The sequence below is a fragment of the Corvus cornix genome, chromosome 4, assembly GCF_000738735.6.
Source record: "Corvus cornix cornix isolate S_Up_H32 chromosome 4, ASM73873v5, whole genome shotgun sequence".
In the NCBI taxonomy this organism is placed as follows: domain Eukaryota; kingdom Metazoa; phylum Chordata; class Aves; order Passeriformes; family Corvidae; genus Corvus; species Corvus cornix.
In genome coordinates this window covers 59,273,638-59,292,858 of record NC_046334.1, presented here as the reverse complement: position 1 = coordinate 59,292,858, position 19,221 = coordinate 59,273,638, and positions in this window count along the sequence as shown.

Below are 19,221 nucleotides of genomic sequence, written 5' to 3'. Positions count from 1 at the left end.
TTGCAATGATCTTTTCTGAAAACAAAAGCCTATATTTCTCCAGAACATACTGTACCCATTACAAAATCATGGACAACTACAAATGTTTCCATAAAACACAGTAGCAATGGGCCACACTACTGGCAGTAAGCACTCAGCTGAGAAAGAGAATAAACACCTTTAGTGCATCATTTGACTTTCTTTGAGCTGTGATTCTGTGTATGGTCAGCAGGGCAAGCTCTGCACTTCTAGTGGTGCAGGATGATGTGGGACAGATTGCTTGTCAGTAAATCAGCCCTGAATCATACCCATCTTAGTGTCTAAACAGAACAAAGTCATTGCATATGATAAACCTGCTTATTTCCCCATCATCAAAAAGCCATTTCACTCAAAATTTGTCCTTCTGTCTGCTCCTGACCATGCCCACCCTCTCTGAGGCACATTGAAGTACATGAATAAATAGAAGGCATACTGATTTGCAATTTTCCTCCTTGTCTTTCCTCCTTTCCTCTTGTCAGAAGAGCCTGGACAATAACTTACAGACAGACACAAAGCAAGACCATTAACAAGATGTAGTACTCAGTAAGACCCAAATCCAGTATGTAGCATTAAAACTAATTTTTATATAATTTCATTCAGGTGTATAATTTTCTGACACACCTAAAATATGGTAATGAATTCTACCATAAAATTACACCCCCAAAAAATTAATTTAAATTTTTCCTTCCCTATTTATTTTGAAACTAATGTGAGATTTTTATATGATAAAAATCGGGGGATTTTTAAAAACAGCGGGGATACTGCAACACATGTATCAATCAATGAGGCCCGTGGAAAAGAATTATATATGGACTGATTCTTGATAGATGTTTCACAGATGTTTATTTCTCCAGCCGCATGGCCGGGGCTCTGCCGAGGAACTGAGGCAATCACGGGACCCGAGGGTCCTTCTGCCCGCGCAGGGAACACAAACCAACCAATGGGGAACGAGGCTGAGCAGGGGCAGGGAAACTCCGTGTCGCCCCCCCAGGGCCCCTCTCCCAGGACCACATGGCAGGGGGAGGGCCCCAACATATGATAATGTTTATTTCTCTTATTCTGGGAGTGCCTTGGTGATATGCTCAATTGACATTGTCTCCAATCATTATACTTCAGTTGCCTCTCTTCTAGAATAAGGGGTCCTAGTCTACTTAAATATTCTTCACATGGAAACTATTCCTTATTTTTCAATATCCATTTTGTCATTCTCCCTATCTTTAGCCTTTTTTCTACAGCCTCACTGGGGAGACCATGGATGCACATGGACAAAAGGAGAGTTCCTCTTTGCTTCTCTAACCTTTTCTAATTCTTAGTAATTTGTTTATTCTTCCTATTACTGCTGAATATGGAGCTCACTTTCTCATACACTTATAACTCTTTTCCTTCTTTTCAACACTTAATTCAAATCCCTCCCCTATAAATGTAGAATGAAGACTGTTTCCTCACATGTGACTCTTACCATTGTTGGTGTTAAATTCCTTTTCTGAGTTTACTACATTAGTACTCAGTATCAAGAGAGCTTCCCTCACCCCAGGGTCAAATTTTGCTTTTAATTCTTATGTTTTTTTAGCTCCATCAGCAAACTTTGCCATATCCCTACACTACCTCTGTTCACTAGCTCTTTAGCTCAGCCTGTTTCAGCCATAAATCCTCAAACTATAACTGTATCCTGGGGGAAAGAAACACTGAAGAGGAAGACCTTAAGAACCACCATGGATAACAGTGAAAGAATTTAATATATCAAGACTGGGAAAGAAAGAAGATGGGAGTCAGCCAAAGCACTTGAGAAAGAGTAACACCTGGTCACTAACAGTAACTAGGAACTAAAAAGCTAGAAAATGCAATTATATTTTAACTCTGGGATTCCTTGTATAAGAATAAATATGTATAAATATAGATACTATATTATGTTATAATTATACTTACATATATATAGGTACGTACGTATGTACAAATTATTTATAAATGAAGCTACTGATCCTCAGAGGAATTCTCCACCCAGCTATCAAATGGTGACAATTTTTACAATTGCCTTAAAATTATTCTCTTACGACGCTGATTTTGTCACTATTAAAAATATAACACTGAAGTTTAATTGCTTTTCATATGCAAACATCTTTTGAAATAGAGGTAGAGATGTAAAACTTAAATGCTTTCTTATAAAAGTGTTGAAATGCATTTTGAATTTGCCTTCTAACATTAAATTAATGTAAGCATTCTGAAGAATAAAAACAGACTGTTGCTTTGGAAACCAACATAGACTTATCACTGGGTGTTCAATTCAATACCTATTAGTGCTTATACATATGGTATTAATTTTACATTAATTCTGTCAAAAATGATATCATACTCTGAACGTCCAAATTATGACATCACTAAAACAACTTTGCTCTTCGTGGGTTTGGAGCATGACTGTGCCAGAGTTGACTAGAATTTATTCATGCGGCTGATTCTGACAAGCTCTTTTTAATTAGTTCATGCCCTCATAATGAACAAGAGTCCGTGTTTTTGAAGATTTGCCAGAATAGTTTCTATTCTCTTCGACTTAAGTGCCAAATGCATGCACTTCTTTATACTATTTATACCTTTGCCTATAATTACTGTTCCCTAAGGTGTGATTGTCCTATTTCATAAGAGTTTGTGCAGCTGCCAACATGAAGATGTAAATAAATTGTAATACCGTTGCTATGAGGTGTAAAAATCCCACAGCTCATATCCAGACCCTTGTATAATAAACTCAAGTAAACATTCCATTTCCTGTAAGCGATTGTGGTTTGTGACTAGATTTTAAAAAGCAGTGCAGTAAGTCATCACTCTTTTAATGATTTGCTGAAAACAAAGTCATGAAAGCATGAAACAAAAAACCAGCTATTTGTAAACATCTATTTTTATGAAGGAGAAATATCTGCAGGCAAAGCTGAATGCTTTGTTATTATCTGATAGTTTAGGAATCTAGCCTCATTTCTATTTGCTAAGAAAAATTCTGAGATGCTGCTGATATGCCAGAAACAGGAGCCAAAGACTTCTGTATAAAGGTGTTCTGAAGATCACTTCTTCACTATTTTGAACTTGCTGCAACCCTTGCAGAGATGTTCTCAACTCCCTGTGATTTTTAAGATGCTGTAGTTTTGTCCATTATGAGTTGGACACCATGGCCAGAGGTGACCACAGCAAAAATTTTTTCCGATCTATCTTTCCAAAGCAGTGAAAGGTCATAGAGCAGGAGGCCTTCCTTTTATCACTATTCATACCCCATATGTGGAGGATCCACAAAGGATTCTTTCAAAGGCCAAGCAAGCTGTTTTCTCCCTTGCTTTAATAAGGAAAACATCCATGCTGTACTGAGGAATATGGTTTGATAATTTTTCCTCAACTCATAGTGATTAAACAACCATTTTACTCCTCTTTTCCTGTCATGGGTTATGTTCTACTCTCTGTCCTCTAAACCACTTTGCATCTAAACTGTTGACATATCATTTGGTATGAGATTATTTACACCATGGCAGGCACATATCAGTAGGAGGCACCAATTCAGTATTGGTGACAGGCACACTGTGAAGATTAAATGAAAAAACATACCAGTGCTGACATCTTTTCAATAGAGAGGTTTTGTATATGTTAGCAGAGCAAATAAATGAAATATTGGGTGCTGGTGGGAACAGGATGAGCACACGAGTCACATATGTCTGAATTCATGAGTTAAGTTGACCATGGAACAGCAATAAAATCTTCAGGCCACTTTACACCAGCAGGTGTTTTACATCATGACACAAATAAGCTGGTTTACCCATGCTGCAGGATTTTTAAGCTCTTTGCGGGAGTCACTTTTCTCAGTGCCTATAAAGCCATGTTGCCTAAAGATTGCAAATTCACATGCCCCAGCTTCAACTGGAAAATGTAGTTAAAACTACTATTTTTAGCTGGGCAGTTGAGGCTTTCATGAGGTTTGGACAGTAGATCAGGAGCTGGGTCGTGACATTGAATTGCAGCTTGGTACTAACCTTTCTCAGGACTACAGTTGACTCATTTTACCAACTCCCTAATGTTCTCTCCCTCTTTTGAGCATGAAGTGGCCATGGTGAGGACTGTGTGTGACCACGCACTTCTGCAAGAGCTCTTCACTGGGGCCTCAGTTGTAGTTGCTGTTGTAGGCAGCAGCCCAGTACAAAATATTTTAAAACATTAACCCGCACCAACATAACTTTAACTTTTAAACTCTGGTACTTTATATTCTAGCAAGTCTAGCAGAGATAAAAAAAGGCCATATCCTGTTGGAAAAGGGGGAATCCCATCTCTACCATGGTATAACATATTTCTGGTCCTAATGAACTGTGGGTTATTGAAATTTAAACCAGTCATTAATCCAGGACTGAACATTATATGTCCTGGGAATCAGTCCAATGTAATTTGGGGGTGGGAGGGTGGCTCAGAATTCCAGGTTTGTGAGGAAAGCAAGAAATATTTTCCTGGCAGGTTTGTTTAAAAAAAAAAATGGCAGCTGTTCTTAATTGCTGGGAGGGTCAGATTGTTAAAAACAATCCCAGTGGAAATGGATTAGTGTATGGGAGGATGTCAAGGTGCAAGATAAGTGGATTTAGTCTCTAGTCTGATGGTTTATTTTCTGGATAGGAACTCCGTGTACTGCGTGTATGCACACGCAAAACACCCAATGTCATGGATTGGTGTGAAGGCATTATTGTTGACATGACTTTGGAATGACAGCATTATTCATGGAAAATAAAGCTGTAAGTGAGTTATGCAAGTTACAGAAACTGAGTGCAAGTAAGCTCTTTCCATCAACACTACAGGCTGTATGTTTCCTCTAGGACATAATATTTTTCATGAAAATTGTTCTAGAAGTGTATAAGCTATTTAAAATGGCCATGTGTTTTCTCTCTAGTTTATGTTTCTCTCTCTGGAAAGTCAATTTTTGTCTCAAAGTGTATCATGAACCTGTATCCTTCAGAAAACAGAATGATTCTTATATATTAGCAATCTCAAAAATCAGTATATAAAACACAGGACCTGGAGTTTGTTCACATTGGAATATTATCATATCCTTCCAGAAGATACTTCAATTAATGTTGTTTCTATTATCAGACTTGTTTAACAAGGCCTGGCTGTACATCACATCCAAGCCTTTCAGATTTCAGTATCAGTTCTGTTGAAAGAGGTCAGGCTACTGCAGTGCAGAAATCTGACTGAAGAAGATTATATTTGTCTAGAAACAGGAACAGTATTTACATAATGTAACTGAGGTCTTACCATGATGACATTCAGTTTTTGGTTCATCTTATGCATAAGGGCCATCAGGCACAATTGGAGGAGTTGTCTCTGTCAGATAGGGATAGTCCTGTTTAAATGGTCAGTGCTACCAGGAGGTTAATAAATGGGGCCAGCGTAATGTCTGCATTTGGAGCCAAAACCAGAGCCTGCTGGTAAGATCCTGATACATTCAAGTACCTGCTAAATCATTCACTGACCTGGCTGGGGTGAGGCAAAAGGGCAAATCTTCAGCTTGATGCTGCTAGACCTGCTCTTCATCCAGAGCCAGGCAGCAGTTCCTGCCTCTGTTGCCACTTTCTGCTCCATTTCTTCTCTGTGTTCATGCCATGTTGGCCCTTATCCAGGGCTTCCTCATTTTCCCTGCAGCCTCTCATGAGGGGTTTGGTTCTGCTTAAAGTAAAGCAAAAAAAATTAGGAAAGCAACTTTATCATTTTTCCTACTGATTATTCTAATGAATTCTTCCACTTAAAGCCACCTGCAATTCTCTAAATGACTCAAGTACTTTTTAAACATTTGCTGCTGTTCCATGTTTCATCTTAGAATCACAGATCACATGAAATTGTACTTTCCTGCTAACAGTTCCACTACCCCCTTTTTTCCATTTGAGTTCTTAGAAGGCCTTGTGTACTGATGCTTTCCAGTTTATCAATTGACAGTGAATTCCTTTGATTTTTTTTCAGATATCCCAGCCTTACTGATGACTCCTAACACAAATATTGTTTACAATTTTTCTCTAATATCTATATTATCCATAATTTCTCAAGGATGACAAAATTATTAATCCAATTTTTTTGACACAGTTCCCAACTGAGACACATACAAACATACTGTTAGTATTTTCAGTTGTATTTATGACTCATCGTCTTATACCTTATCTTTTACCTCAAGAATTCCCAAATTTCTTAATATCTGGTCCTTTCCTTGAATTAGACTCTATTTCAGTTTTCTGAAAGCTACCATATTGTCTTAAATAACATCTTGAACCTTGCAATCTAACTGTACTAGCTTCTAAATGGCTTTCTATTTTATATTTTGTTAAGATGCATTCATTCCTCTGTGACTCCTGGGATGCCTAAGAAGCCTCCATGCTGAGTGTAAGGATTTTAATTTCCTCACTTTTGACTGTTGGGTTTTTTAACTAACTTTCCCCTTGAAAAAATTTCATTATCAAAAGTTTAGTGTCACAGTCCCACATTTGATTCAATCACTCCCTTGAGAATGTTGAACTTAATTATACTGTGGTCACCATTAATTAGTGGCCCAGCGATAGTTACTTTATGAACCAACACTTGTATATTACATAGGACCGAGTAACATTCCCTCATGTGTGCTGTAGAACCAACTGCTATAAAAATTATAGTCTGAGAGGTCAAGAAGTTCTCTCTCTAAATCGTCCATTGGAAAGGATAAATTTCTATGCAGATAATTGAAATGCCCCATTACAACCATTTCTCGGTCTTGGTTGCCCTACTTGCGCCTGCTGACACTTCACACCTCAACATTAATAAAATGTTTTTGAAAAGTAGGAAATTCTGTCATAGGTTATTAAAACAGGAACATGTGCTTTCGTACTGACTTAAATTCCAATATCAGAATTCTCTTCAGGGCAAAAGGTTTGAAAATGTTGGAAAAAAGTGTAATATTCCTGCAAAGTTCTCAAGCAACATTGCTCAATATTATTTTAATTATTGGACTGTTAATAGCTCAAAAACTGCACTAGTATTCTAATAAAAAGAAATATTTTCCTGCATCTATTGTATTAATTCTCCCTGTGCTGATTTCTGTATTCACTGAATTCTTTTCATTATTATGGTAGAGTGTCACATTATCATCATTATAATATATTACTCTCCCTACAGCTGACAGGTATCCTCATACTCTGTAAGAATTTTTCATGCATATACTAATATGATAAGAAACCTCATTCACAGATGTTCAAAATACAGACATCTTATATTAAACTTTCCAGATAGTCTTTTTAATTTCATACTCTATTTATTGAAAATATGTCTACTTTTTCTAACTATTATCTCAGATTGTTGTGTTGGCAGGGGGAAAAAAAAAGAAAACCTATTCGTTTTTTACTGTACATTTGTAACATAACTGTAATTACATTTTGTTTCCTGGAGTTAAAGTTATTAAATTGTTTAAAATCATTTCTGTACTGATGACTTTTTGTTTTGAAGTACTGTTCTGATGCATCTGATTTCAGTGATTTTAGACACTGGTATATCCAGTGAGATTGTGGCCATGATCCCACTAGGAAGCAGTCAGATGCTCACAAAAACAGCAAAGATACCATTTTCAAAAGAGATGGCTGAAAGATCAAACACTTAGGGGAGCTAGACTTTTACCAGACATGTCTGACGTGCTGACACACCACAATTTGTAATTTAGAGGACTCTGCTGATTCTGGTACATGGTGTCTTTCCTGTCTAATTCAACTCTGTGACTTCACAAGGCCCAGCAAAGGTGTTAAATCAGGGCCTTTCACCCCTCAGATATAATTAACATATTCTACAGCCTAGCACAATCTGTTTAAATCGAAGAAATCAGGGCAATGTGATAGAAATGGCCCTAATGATGTCAGGAGAACCTGGCTGACTGATATCCCTATCTCTGGTGGTCTGCAATGTTCTGTGGTATATTTTTCTACTTTCTCTAAAATTCTCCACATATGATAAGTCATACGTAAAATTATTAGCATAAAACCTTATAGTGAGATTAAAATTCAGGAATTTGTCCCTTTACGGCTACTGTTTGATGCCTAGTCAGTGAGAAAGTACAGCGCTGCCTTCTAGATTCTGATAACAAATACTTTGTTTTGGGAATGTTTATATCTAAGAGGCTTCATCCAGCCCAGAAAACAGGTAGGTATGATTTAAATTTCAGATTATGAAATTCCTTCCAGAGTAAAAAACACACACACCTCCCAAAAAGGAAAAAAAAAGAGCAGAGGTTTGGATATTAACATTGGATTTTAACAATATATCTTACAAATGCAGACAAAGGAAATAAGTCCAGTGATGGTGGAAATTCCAATGTCTCAGGTGAAAATATGCTAATACAGTTTTTGGATATGGTTTTAATCTTTGCTGAAGAGGGAATGGAAAATTAAGAGGTTCTTGGAAAACGAAGAGGTTTTGACTGAAGATCAAGACACTGACTGCAAAGGGCCTGAAATTCTACAAAGGCAATTGCCAGCTCGCATCAGTGAGAACAAGCAGAAACAAACCAAAGAAATTTATCTAGTTACACTGGCAGCTAAACTTAAGAGAGAAAGAAAAATGTGTTTATTCTTAAATTTTGTAATTACAACACCTCAGCAGCTTTTCTCTTTCACTCTGGCCCTGATTTTCCATTCCCTTAAAATATTTTTATTTTCTTTTTATTATCTTTCCCTTAGTTTTTGCATTATCAAAGGAGTCCAAAAGTGTCTTTGTTTTAATTTATGTAACAAAGGGGTTAATATTCCTGATGTTTTCTCTGCTGAGATGCCGAACAGGGTCACCAGATGTGATTCATAAGTTGTTCTTGCATGAGGCTTAGCAAAAGCACAGCTGTGGTTACACACTGGGGGTGGAGGAAAAGGGGAAGAGATCCTGACCCCATTGGAGTCAACAGGAGTTTTACTATTTACTTCCACGAGACCAGAATTTCACCCCAAGTACTACGTGGGTCTTGTTTGTTTTTCTTTATTCAGAAGGATCCTTACTGTCACTATTGCTAGATTTCATAGAGATTAGATGTGAATCAATAATGGATTTAATTATTATTATAACCACCAATCTACAATATTAGATGACAAGTAAAATATGACTAAAAGCTTTGCCTCATGATGTAACCTTGTTTTGTTAGAGAAAATGGGGAGGTTCATCCTTTTTTTTCCCTCAAAGTATTTTTTTCCTGAAAAGATATTTGCATCTGAATAAGAGCATCAGAGAAAAATAGTTTGCTCTAGTTTAAGTCTTCACACACTCCCAAACTCTCTGTTTTCTGCTTCACAATTTTACAGTGTTTTGAAAAATAATCTAAATTTTTGATTGGCAGGAGCAAAGATTTAGTTGCCTCTAACACTATATGTAAGACCTTCACTGAACTTGGTTCCATGTCTGTTTCTTAAATATGAAAAACTCAAAATTTAACACAACCAAAGACAACAGAATCTACTTTTACCAGTGCTTTCACACTAAACCGATTCTATGTACGTTTTTATTAGCTAAACGCAAAAAATTTAACTTAGCTGGAACTGTGGCTAAAGTAGATTCAGAAAATCTTATAAATACATGCATATATGAGTAATATAACTGCAGATGAGAAAATCATAACTAAGGTTATGTTAAGAGGGGACTTAGATTTTGAAAAGGATCTTTCCTACATCAATTTCTACCACTTTGCACTTATGTGTAAACTAGTCCATGATGGTCATTTCCTGTGGTCTTAGCTGTTCCCATTTTTCTATCTTCAAAAGATAAGGCTTTGATATGAGATCTTCTAATTCCTCAGTGGAAGTGGGTGCTCCATGATCTCTGTAAGTATTGAACAGGCACACACATAAGACTGGAAATGTGATTATATAGGGACACACTCAGCCTGGATTACTAGTTGTTGTCTTGTATACTTGAATTCAACTACGAGATTGTAGACTGCAAAGCAGATAGATATGTTCATCTGCTTTACAGAGCTTTATAAACTACAGTGACATTTTTTCTGCTTCTGATTTCTTGGCTTTAACAGGAATGAATAAAGTTCATTGACAACAAAGGGCATTTTTCTTAACAATAAACATTTTCTGTCCAAAATGTACAGCCTGATGGCAAAAATAGAGTCCACCTTGGAATACTTTCACAAAATATTAGTACATGTCAATATCTCTTATATATTCACTAATTTACTTTACATGCAAATATCAGTACAATGTTTTCACCTCAGTACTCAGGATACTACTTCTTTCAAACACAGACACAAATGCAATCAACGCTCATTAGACAATTGCTGAAGGGCAATCATCTAATCTTTCTCAACCACACCCCAGGTAACTGCAATTACCTGAAGGTAGTTGCTGTCTGTTTCACCAAAGAATGTGAAAACTGGAATATTTGCTTCCAATGTCTGGTTTTCTAAGATCATTGAAGAAATATGCATATTTCAAATATATACATATATATGTTGCTGCCTGTTCTGAGCTTCCCTTCCCCCTCCCAAAGACACTTGCCTCTGCCATGTGCTCTGAGCTCCTTTGTTCTAAGCGTGGGCAAAACCAAATGTAACTCAGACTCTTTTGCAGTGTCTGATTGGCCGCTCACCCCGGGTCCGCCCCCAGTCCGCCCCTTTCCCCTTCTCCTAATAAAAGAGATGATCGAGGGAGGGCCCGCCCTCTTTTGGCTCTGCTGTCTTTCTGTGAACATCTCTTGTTGTGTGTTTCTTTTGAAAGCTTCTAACTGCAGGAAATTGAGCGAGCAGGGAGCTATATTTCTCCCTCTTTGCTTCTGCTGATGGTATTTGCTTTGCAGCTGGTACAGGTACCGATTTTAGAGCTACTAAAGTGCTAGATTGCCCGTGCTACCTCTCTAGGCTGCTCGAGGCTTTCTAAGGCATTAAACCACTAGCCTAGCTGGTAAAAAGCTGAAAAGATACCTTCCTCTCTTTTATATATATATATATATATATCTAGAAAATGTCTTCACAAGTATATTAAGCATGCATATAGCTGTTCTGACTCTATAACACTAAACTTTCTAGCCTTTGAAAAAGAAATTACCAAATGCAAACTCCCTGCTTAATCCTGGACCTTTGCTAAATTCCAGGTTGAACCTAGGAACTGCTTGAGAAAAGTATATGCTGACCAGGGCCAAAACAATTTAGGTACTGTTCTAGCAATTTAGCAATGTAAATGTCTGATTTCCAATATCCAGGAAGTTCCTTGGCTCTCTTTAATTTATAATAATGGTGGAACTGGCATTTGCTTGTGTACATGCTCCTTTTCTGTGACATAATAACATATCAATTTCTGTATTTCAGTAATAATCTGCAGCACAGTGAACACCAGACCCTTCCCAGCAAACTACATAAAAATTACTTCACAATGACCCAAAATCAAGTCACCACTTAACCAGATGGGATAGTTTTAATGTTCTGAAATTCAGTGGATAAAATAATCTTTGGCTCTTACATAGTACCATTCATCCAAGCATTTCAAGAAACTTGGAGGCACTAAACAAGGAAAAAGTTTCCTTTGGGAGCAGCTGGAAGACTGTGTAAAGAAAGCAGTTCAAATCATTATAAAAGTTATTAACAACAAGGAAAAAATCTGCTTCCAACAGAACTGTTAGGCTCTAATGTGTTTCATTCTTGTTACTACACTAGTTTTGTTGGGAAATAACAATTCACACTTCCTTCTGTTACAGCGGGGATACTGCAACACACGTATCAGACAACGAGGCCCATGGAAAAGAAATATCTATGGACCAATTCTTGATAGATGTTTCAGAGATGTTTATTTCTCCAGCCGCATGGCCGGGATCTGCCGAGGAACTGAGGCAATCATGGGACCCGAGGGTCCTTCTGCCCGCGCAGGGAACACAAACCAACCAATGGGGAACGAGGCTGACCAGGGTCAGGGAAACCCTGTGCCTCCCCCAGGACCCCTCTCCCAGGACCACATGGCAGGGGGAGGGCCCCAACATCCTTCTTTATAATAAGTATTTTGTCATCATGCAGGCAAATGTAATACCTTAGTTGTTACTTTTCACACTGAAAATTTATTGAACAAGGAAGAGAGGACAGTGTAAAAGACTGAGATGTTGTCCTTCAGTCTGGTATCTGAGCTCACCATGGAGACCTGGAGTGCAGAAGAAGGAAATACTTCACCATCCACTCATCTGGGTCAGATGAATCTGTTACAGTGCCCAGAAGAGGGATTTTTAAAGGTATTTACATATGTTTTGATGTAAGATTTTATTTCTAAAACATTTTATTCTAGCTCTGGGCACCATCAACCTCCAGTTCAGTCTGATATTTTGTGGCAGGAAGGACCATGCTAAGATCCTGTCCAGGAAGGCTGAGTTTCCAATGCTGGATCATTGGCGTCAGGGACCACCGAGACACATCATCCATGAAGGAGTTATTGCCTGATGGTGGGTGGAGGAGCAGGTAATCTCTGAGGACAGGAGGGAAGGTGGCAAATAAGCAGCAGTGGCACATTGCATCAACCAAGGAAGACTTTTGACTCTACTCCCAGTGAGGTCATGCCAGTGGATAAGTGGAATGAGCCTCAGCCCAGGCAGCAGAAGCCAGATTTTATTTTCCGTTGAAGTTTTTACCTCACAAATCCATAGAAAGTCATCTCCTCACCAGGAACTTTTCCAAGGGGAGAAGCAGAGGGCTGGTTCTCAGTTGAACGAATGCATGTGTCTGCACAACTCCTTTTTGAGTGGCTTATTTTCCTTTTTTCCCTCTTGCTGTTCTGTAGCAATGTCACACTCTGTGAGTGTACATGCATGTATTTGTAGAAACCCTCACTTTTGTAGGTAGTGTCTCTCCCTTCAGCAGCTACCCAAAGCCAGGAGCACACAGGCACTCACTGCATATGCAGTGTTATCTGCACAGCACAGAGAGATGCTCCAACCCAGCCTTGAACCAGGCAACTTGGGCAGTATGTGTGTTCTGGCCTGACAGACAGAAAACTTAATAAATTGCAAATGTGTAATCACACTACTTACCCAAAATTCTCCCAGTTACTTCATTTATAATGTTTTACTGGCTTCCAACACAGCATTTTATCTTTCCATCTTGAAGACCTTTGTAAGACTATTCAAGACACAGCTGGTTTCTACCTTTCCAATGGCAGAAATGAATAAAGTGAAGCAAGTTCTACCAATGCAGTTATAAACAACTCAAAAATTTTAGTAGTTTGGATGAGATTTCTGGAAAAAAAAATTTAAAAAAACCCCGCAATATATAAAAATAATTTTCCTTATAATTAATAGTATATTATTAATGAGAAACCCTAACAAAAATGTAGTCTATGGTTTCAAGTTTCATTTGATTTTCAGCAAAATGTATAGTCCATGTTTAACCCTCCTTTTGTCCTCTTTTTGTCAGCTATTATTTCTTCAAATGTATGACATTGTTAATCTGTGTTAAAGATTATGGAGTGATTTCCATTTTGATTCTCTTTTACAATTTGTTTGTACAATTCTAGAAACTGCTTATTACAGCATGCATTTCCCAGGCTTGTTTTGTGTCTGAATTTTACAATAATTTTATCCTCAACTGTTCAGCCTTTTTTTTAAAAGATAAGAAAAAAATAGATGAACATTACATCATGTACGGCAACACACAAAGTAGAGCACCACCAGCAACACTTTAGGTATCAAGTTTCACACAGCAAAGAATTAAACAGTGGAAGTTTTGAACACAGGCCAGTGTGAAGGCCAAAGATTAAAAATGAGATAAAGGACTCAGACAATCTCCCAGAGGATCCAATTTTGGGGTAATCACTAGCTGACAGGATCTAAGACTGGATCAATTCATATTCACTTCTTCCCCTGTGGATTTGCTAGTGGCTACTGTCAGCATCAGTATAACTCTAACTGAAAGGATTCTTTGGAAGTGTTACATTTGTCTTGAAAAGAGCCATCACTGGGTAACGTGCCTATATAAGATAACTTCCATGGCTAAAAATAAATGTTCTTGAGAGAGTAACTATGAAATATGATTAATAATAGCTGAGCAATGGAATATATAAATTCTAGAAACAGTCTTCATAAGTGAAGGATAAGTTTTAACAAGATAAAGCTTTATAGCAACCAACAAGCCCTTAAATGGCCAAAATACTTATGAATCATTTAAAATATCTGTGGCCAAGCAGGAGGGTTCATTTTTTAAGCTCTGAAACTTCCAGTAATTTTATATGAAATTTCATAATCTATAACCAGGCTTGATGAGTCCAACAGGTATGTGCTCAGTTCAGCAGTTTTTCCATTACACACTTTAGGAAGTCCTATAAATATCAATCTAGATGACGGACAAAGCAACCTGGATACACTTAGATTAAAATGAGAATATTGAGTAAGGACCTATAAAGGCTATTAACTATTAGGTTGTGTCACAACCCATACGCCTCTCCTAGGATGACCAAGGATTCCTCTGCAATTTCCAAAAACTTCAGGGGACTTTTACCCTGTAAGACTCCTCCATGATGGCAGGAGATATTAATGTGCATTGGGTGAGACAGAAGTTCTCATGGATGGCGTTGGAGGGGGCTACCATCAGAGATACTGGGTTAGGAAAGGACAAATGTTTGTAATGCTGCATCCCATTTTCCAACCTGTCAACCAGTTTTATCAACCTGAGTGGCCCCGTTAATTTTTTCCAAATCTAATATGTATTGCCATTCTGAAATTCAGCTCTGCTTATTTAGGGAATCCTGTCGTATTTACTGATATACTTACTGGGAAAGAAGCAGAAAAGACAGAAAGTTTCCACAAAATATCAAGGTCAACTTCAAATGAGTGCATTGACTGAGGAAAATATAGGACTTAAAATAAAAGATAAAAAGTAAAATATCTGCCAATAGCTGGAAAGAGAAAACACATTTTGTGTGATGCTTTCTTGTTGGTGGTGATTCAGCACTCAGGCAGAAGGTTAGGCATGATCAATTAATTCCAAAAAGGTGATCACACAGCATGTACTCAAAACAGCCCCAGTTATTGCCGTCAGCTATTGCTCCCTGGTTTTGGAGATGTGGTTTAGTGGTGAACATGGTGGTGGCGCCAGGATGATGGCTGGACTTGATGATCTTGGAGGTCTTTTCCAACCTTGACTATTTTAGATTTCATGATTCTGTTATCTTGGGGAGGGGAAGCCTTAGACTTTTTCTTTAATTTAATTTGTCTCTGTTTTCTCAGCTTGTGTAAGCTTTAATTCTTATTAGAGTTATCAATCACAAGAGCAATATGAAAGTGGATCAACATAGAAGTATCTGAGCTGTGCAAAAAAGAGGAGTGGAGAGTAGGAAGAAAATGTTAATCTTTGTTTGGTCACAGTTACATGACAAGTCATAGTCTCTATTACATACAATACACATAGGGACTGGCCATAGTAAATATATACAGTTTCAAACTGAATGGAAAAAGTTCCTTGATCTCAGAAACCTTCAAAGAATTAAAAAATTATCCCGTTCTATCTTTACAATGTTGTGTAAAAATGGACAATCATTATATTTCTCCCTGTGAAAACATACAAAAACTTGTCCATTCATACAGCAATATCATTTAGCTTCAAGCAGGTATGTGAATATAAGTATTCTTGAATGTGAAAGTCTTGGATTCAAGTCACTACTTTTAACTATTTTTTTTGGTGGATTGCTCTCAGTGACTCTTGATGGAGAAAACTAAATAATCCCTGAATTGGGAAACTGAACCTTGCTTTGTTCCTTTCTGTGTGAGTACAAGTTGGTTATTTTTCTATAGCTGGTAAGTCTCTGTCTGATCTTGACTCAAATGTAATCAAAACTGAAAACATTTCGAAGTTCGTTTTCCCTCACACTTCCTTTTATTTCTTATAGAGTAAAAAATTTATTTAAACAGTATTTTTAAAATAGTTAACAACAAATTCTAACCAAACTGGCTCTCAAAATGAACAGATATATCTTAGTGGAGTTGAATCACAGCTATAGTTGGGAAAGAAAATATCAATAAATTCACTCGTCCTGCATATAAGACAATTGTCAAAAGAAATAATCTTCCAAGAGTCCTGAACAAGGTAGAAAAATACAAATAACTAAGAAATAGTAGGGGGGACAAAGAGGAGGAGAAGGAGGAGGAGGAGGGAATGGTGACCTACATGAAGCTGAGGAAACATTTTCTATATGTCTGAAATAAGGTGAGAAAAAAAGTAGGGAATTTCCTACTTATGCCTTAAGTGAATGCAGTAATATAGTATAGCAGCACTGAGGCTGAGAACTTCATTTTCACTTTACGTCTAGAAGAGAGTTACTTTGGAGTGTTATTATTCCCAAAACTCTCAGGAGGACTGTGGCAGACAGGACTGGGCCTACAATCTTGAATGCCATTATTTGAATCTGTCTTTTCTGTGTCACACTAGTTTGAGTGTATATAGTATATTACCTTTAATTAATTGAGTGTTTATGTGTTAAAAAGTTATTCACTTGTGCAGAGAGTGATTTGCTGGGATTTATGATGGGAACATTTTATAACAGCAGCATGTGTTTCCCTACAATTTGTATAGGTTCATTCATTATAATTTTTCCTGATGTTTTGCCTACCATATTATTAACTTCCCCAAAGCAATGAAATAGCAGCTTGTCTTCTCACAGCAGAGAAACGAGAGGAATAATTATGAATGTGGAAATCCCAGTGAAAACATGCTTCTATTGAAAGGGCCTAGTGGTCCAAATAGAGGCCTGCTGGATTTATGAAGTCTATAAAAAAAGCAAACATACAGAAAAACAGATGCTTTTTTGCTTCCAAAAATCTTGGAAGTCCTACACTTAGGAAAAAAGGGGGAAGGTAACAGGAGAGAATGTTACATTTAAAATAGAATCATAGAATCGTTTAGGTTGGAAAAGACCTCTAAGATCATCAAGTCTGTTAACCCAGCACTGCCAAGCCCAGCACTAAACCATGTACCTAACATGGCTTATGCTGCCATTAACAAAAAATTATATTTTACTGTAGGCTACAAAGTCTGAATAAATTGTCCAAGCTTCAAGTCTTTGCCATGCATAACTGTTTAATTATTTGTAAGTGCTCTTTTCAAAATGTAAAAGCATAGCATTTGATTTGCTACTCCTTCAGTAGCAAAATCACCTTTGCTTCAAAGGGATTGCTCTTTAGGACTCTTTACATGCAAGAATTTACAATAATGGGAAAATTAATAGCATTCACTGATGGCGGTAGTGGAAATTTTTTTCCAGGCTGTCAGTGAGGATGTAGAGGGAAAGCCTGTGAAATCAATTCCAGAAAATGTTGTGGATCACTGGTTATTTTACAAAGATCCAAAGCTGACAGGACCACCGCAGTCATTTGTGTTTATTGTTCAAAAGGGTGCTTTTTTGGACCATCCCTACCGAAACCAATCTTGTTTAAGAAAAGAGTAAAGGGGGGTTGAGGGGACCAAAAAAGCAGGAGGCAGAGTAAGCAATGAGCCCTCTCCAAGCCCCGCTTGAGGATAGCCTTCCCCAGCACTGCCCTGGCCCTACCCCTCGCTAAGGCACTTTGTATTATTACATGTGCACTCTTCATTGTTTTTTCTCACAACAACCCGGTCTGCTCCTGCACTCCGTCGTCCGGGTGGCCACTCATAAAAAATGTGATTTACATTCTTGTTTCTCTCTTGCCACCTTTTCACTTCCTGTTGCCTCTGCAGCCCATACTTTGCTTGCCTTTTCTGTTCTTTTAATCTGAAAACTGAATTTATGTACATTTTATGCTTATTACTATTACATTTGTGCACGCAGCAGAGGAAAAAAATTAAACACTGTCATCAGAATTGTCCAAGTTTTTCTTTTTTCAAATAATGTATAGATGATAAATTATTCAAAAATGAAAAAGAAAAAGATTGCTTTGCTGAAGATGACAAAACAATTCAAAATAAAAGCAAAGAATTTTATCTTAGTTGCTCCCTATCACATTCCAAAATTTTTCACACCTAAAAATAATCACATCCAAAGTATTATTACACATAGACTACAACAGCATCCTTTGAAACAGGCAGAAACTCTTTTCAATGTCATTGAAAAGCAATGCAAGAAATCAAGGATTGGAGGTGACACAGAGTGACAGTGGATTTGATAGATGAAGTCATGGAGCTTGAAAACATGTGCTCACCTTTTGCCAGGACCAAACCTCAAACAGCCAAATTCAAGTCCTTTGAAAGACCTAAGACAATTTACCCCTACTGAGGAGCTGCTCCTGTGAATATAAATCCATGCTATAGCAGAATAAAAGGCTCATTTTGTGCTAATTCAGTCCCACTCAGCAGCAAAGCCTGAGCAGAAAGATCTGTCATCAAGTTGAAGCTCTCTGACTGGCTGTACACTTCTTGCTGTAAATCTCACAGATTCTCATAAAAGCAGGTCCATCCTGAGTTCTCATTGGAGACTAGAAGTAGCCCTTAGCATTTGTAGAAATAGGCAGCAGATATGGCTGTTTGTTCTTTATTCCCCTGTCTGCCTTAAATTCAGATCCTGTTTTCTCTATTAGGGTTAAGGAAAGAAAAGCGATTAACTGGAAGAACATATGAACAAGTGAAGAGATTCAGAGTTCAAGTATGCACAAAAGATTTGGCTGCTCCCCTGGAATTTATTTAAATTGACCCGATTTTTTTTCAAAGGTAAAGAATGATACATCATGCCCACAGTCTTCCAGCTGGTAAAGCAATCCTCCTCTGTTCCTCACTCCTCAGAGGCAGTCTGCTCTCTTACCTGAACATTTCTTTTTAAAGGGTAAACAGTTCCAACACCATCAGTCTTGCAGGCACACACCTTTTAGCTGCACAGTGCTTTTCATCTGCCCTCAGTACAGCTGAAGGGGAGCACAGCCCCTGCAGCTTCCAGTGTCTGAAAAGATTCAGAAATGTGCCAATGCCAGACCTGCCCCATACATACCATACAAATTTTTCAATATTCTCACCTCAACATTACTTCTCTGCAAGATGATGAAAAGGTCTATGCCTATTTCAGTGCACGGCATTGGGAATTTACCTTAGGAGCCAAAGCCATGAGCTCAGAGCTTGCAGTCAGCAACTTCTGGCTTCTCGTCCCAGCTGTGACACTGATGTACAGGATGACACTGGGGTAGTCATTCTGTGAGAATCTTTTTTATGCTCCTTACTCATAAGATAGGGTTCCTTGTTTTTCACAACTCTTTTGGGAATTAGTTACTTACTTC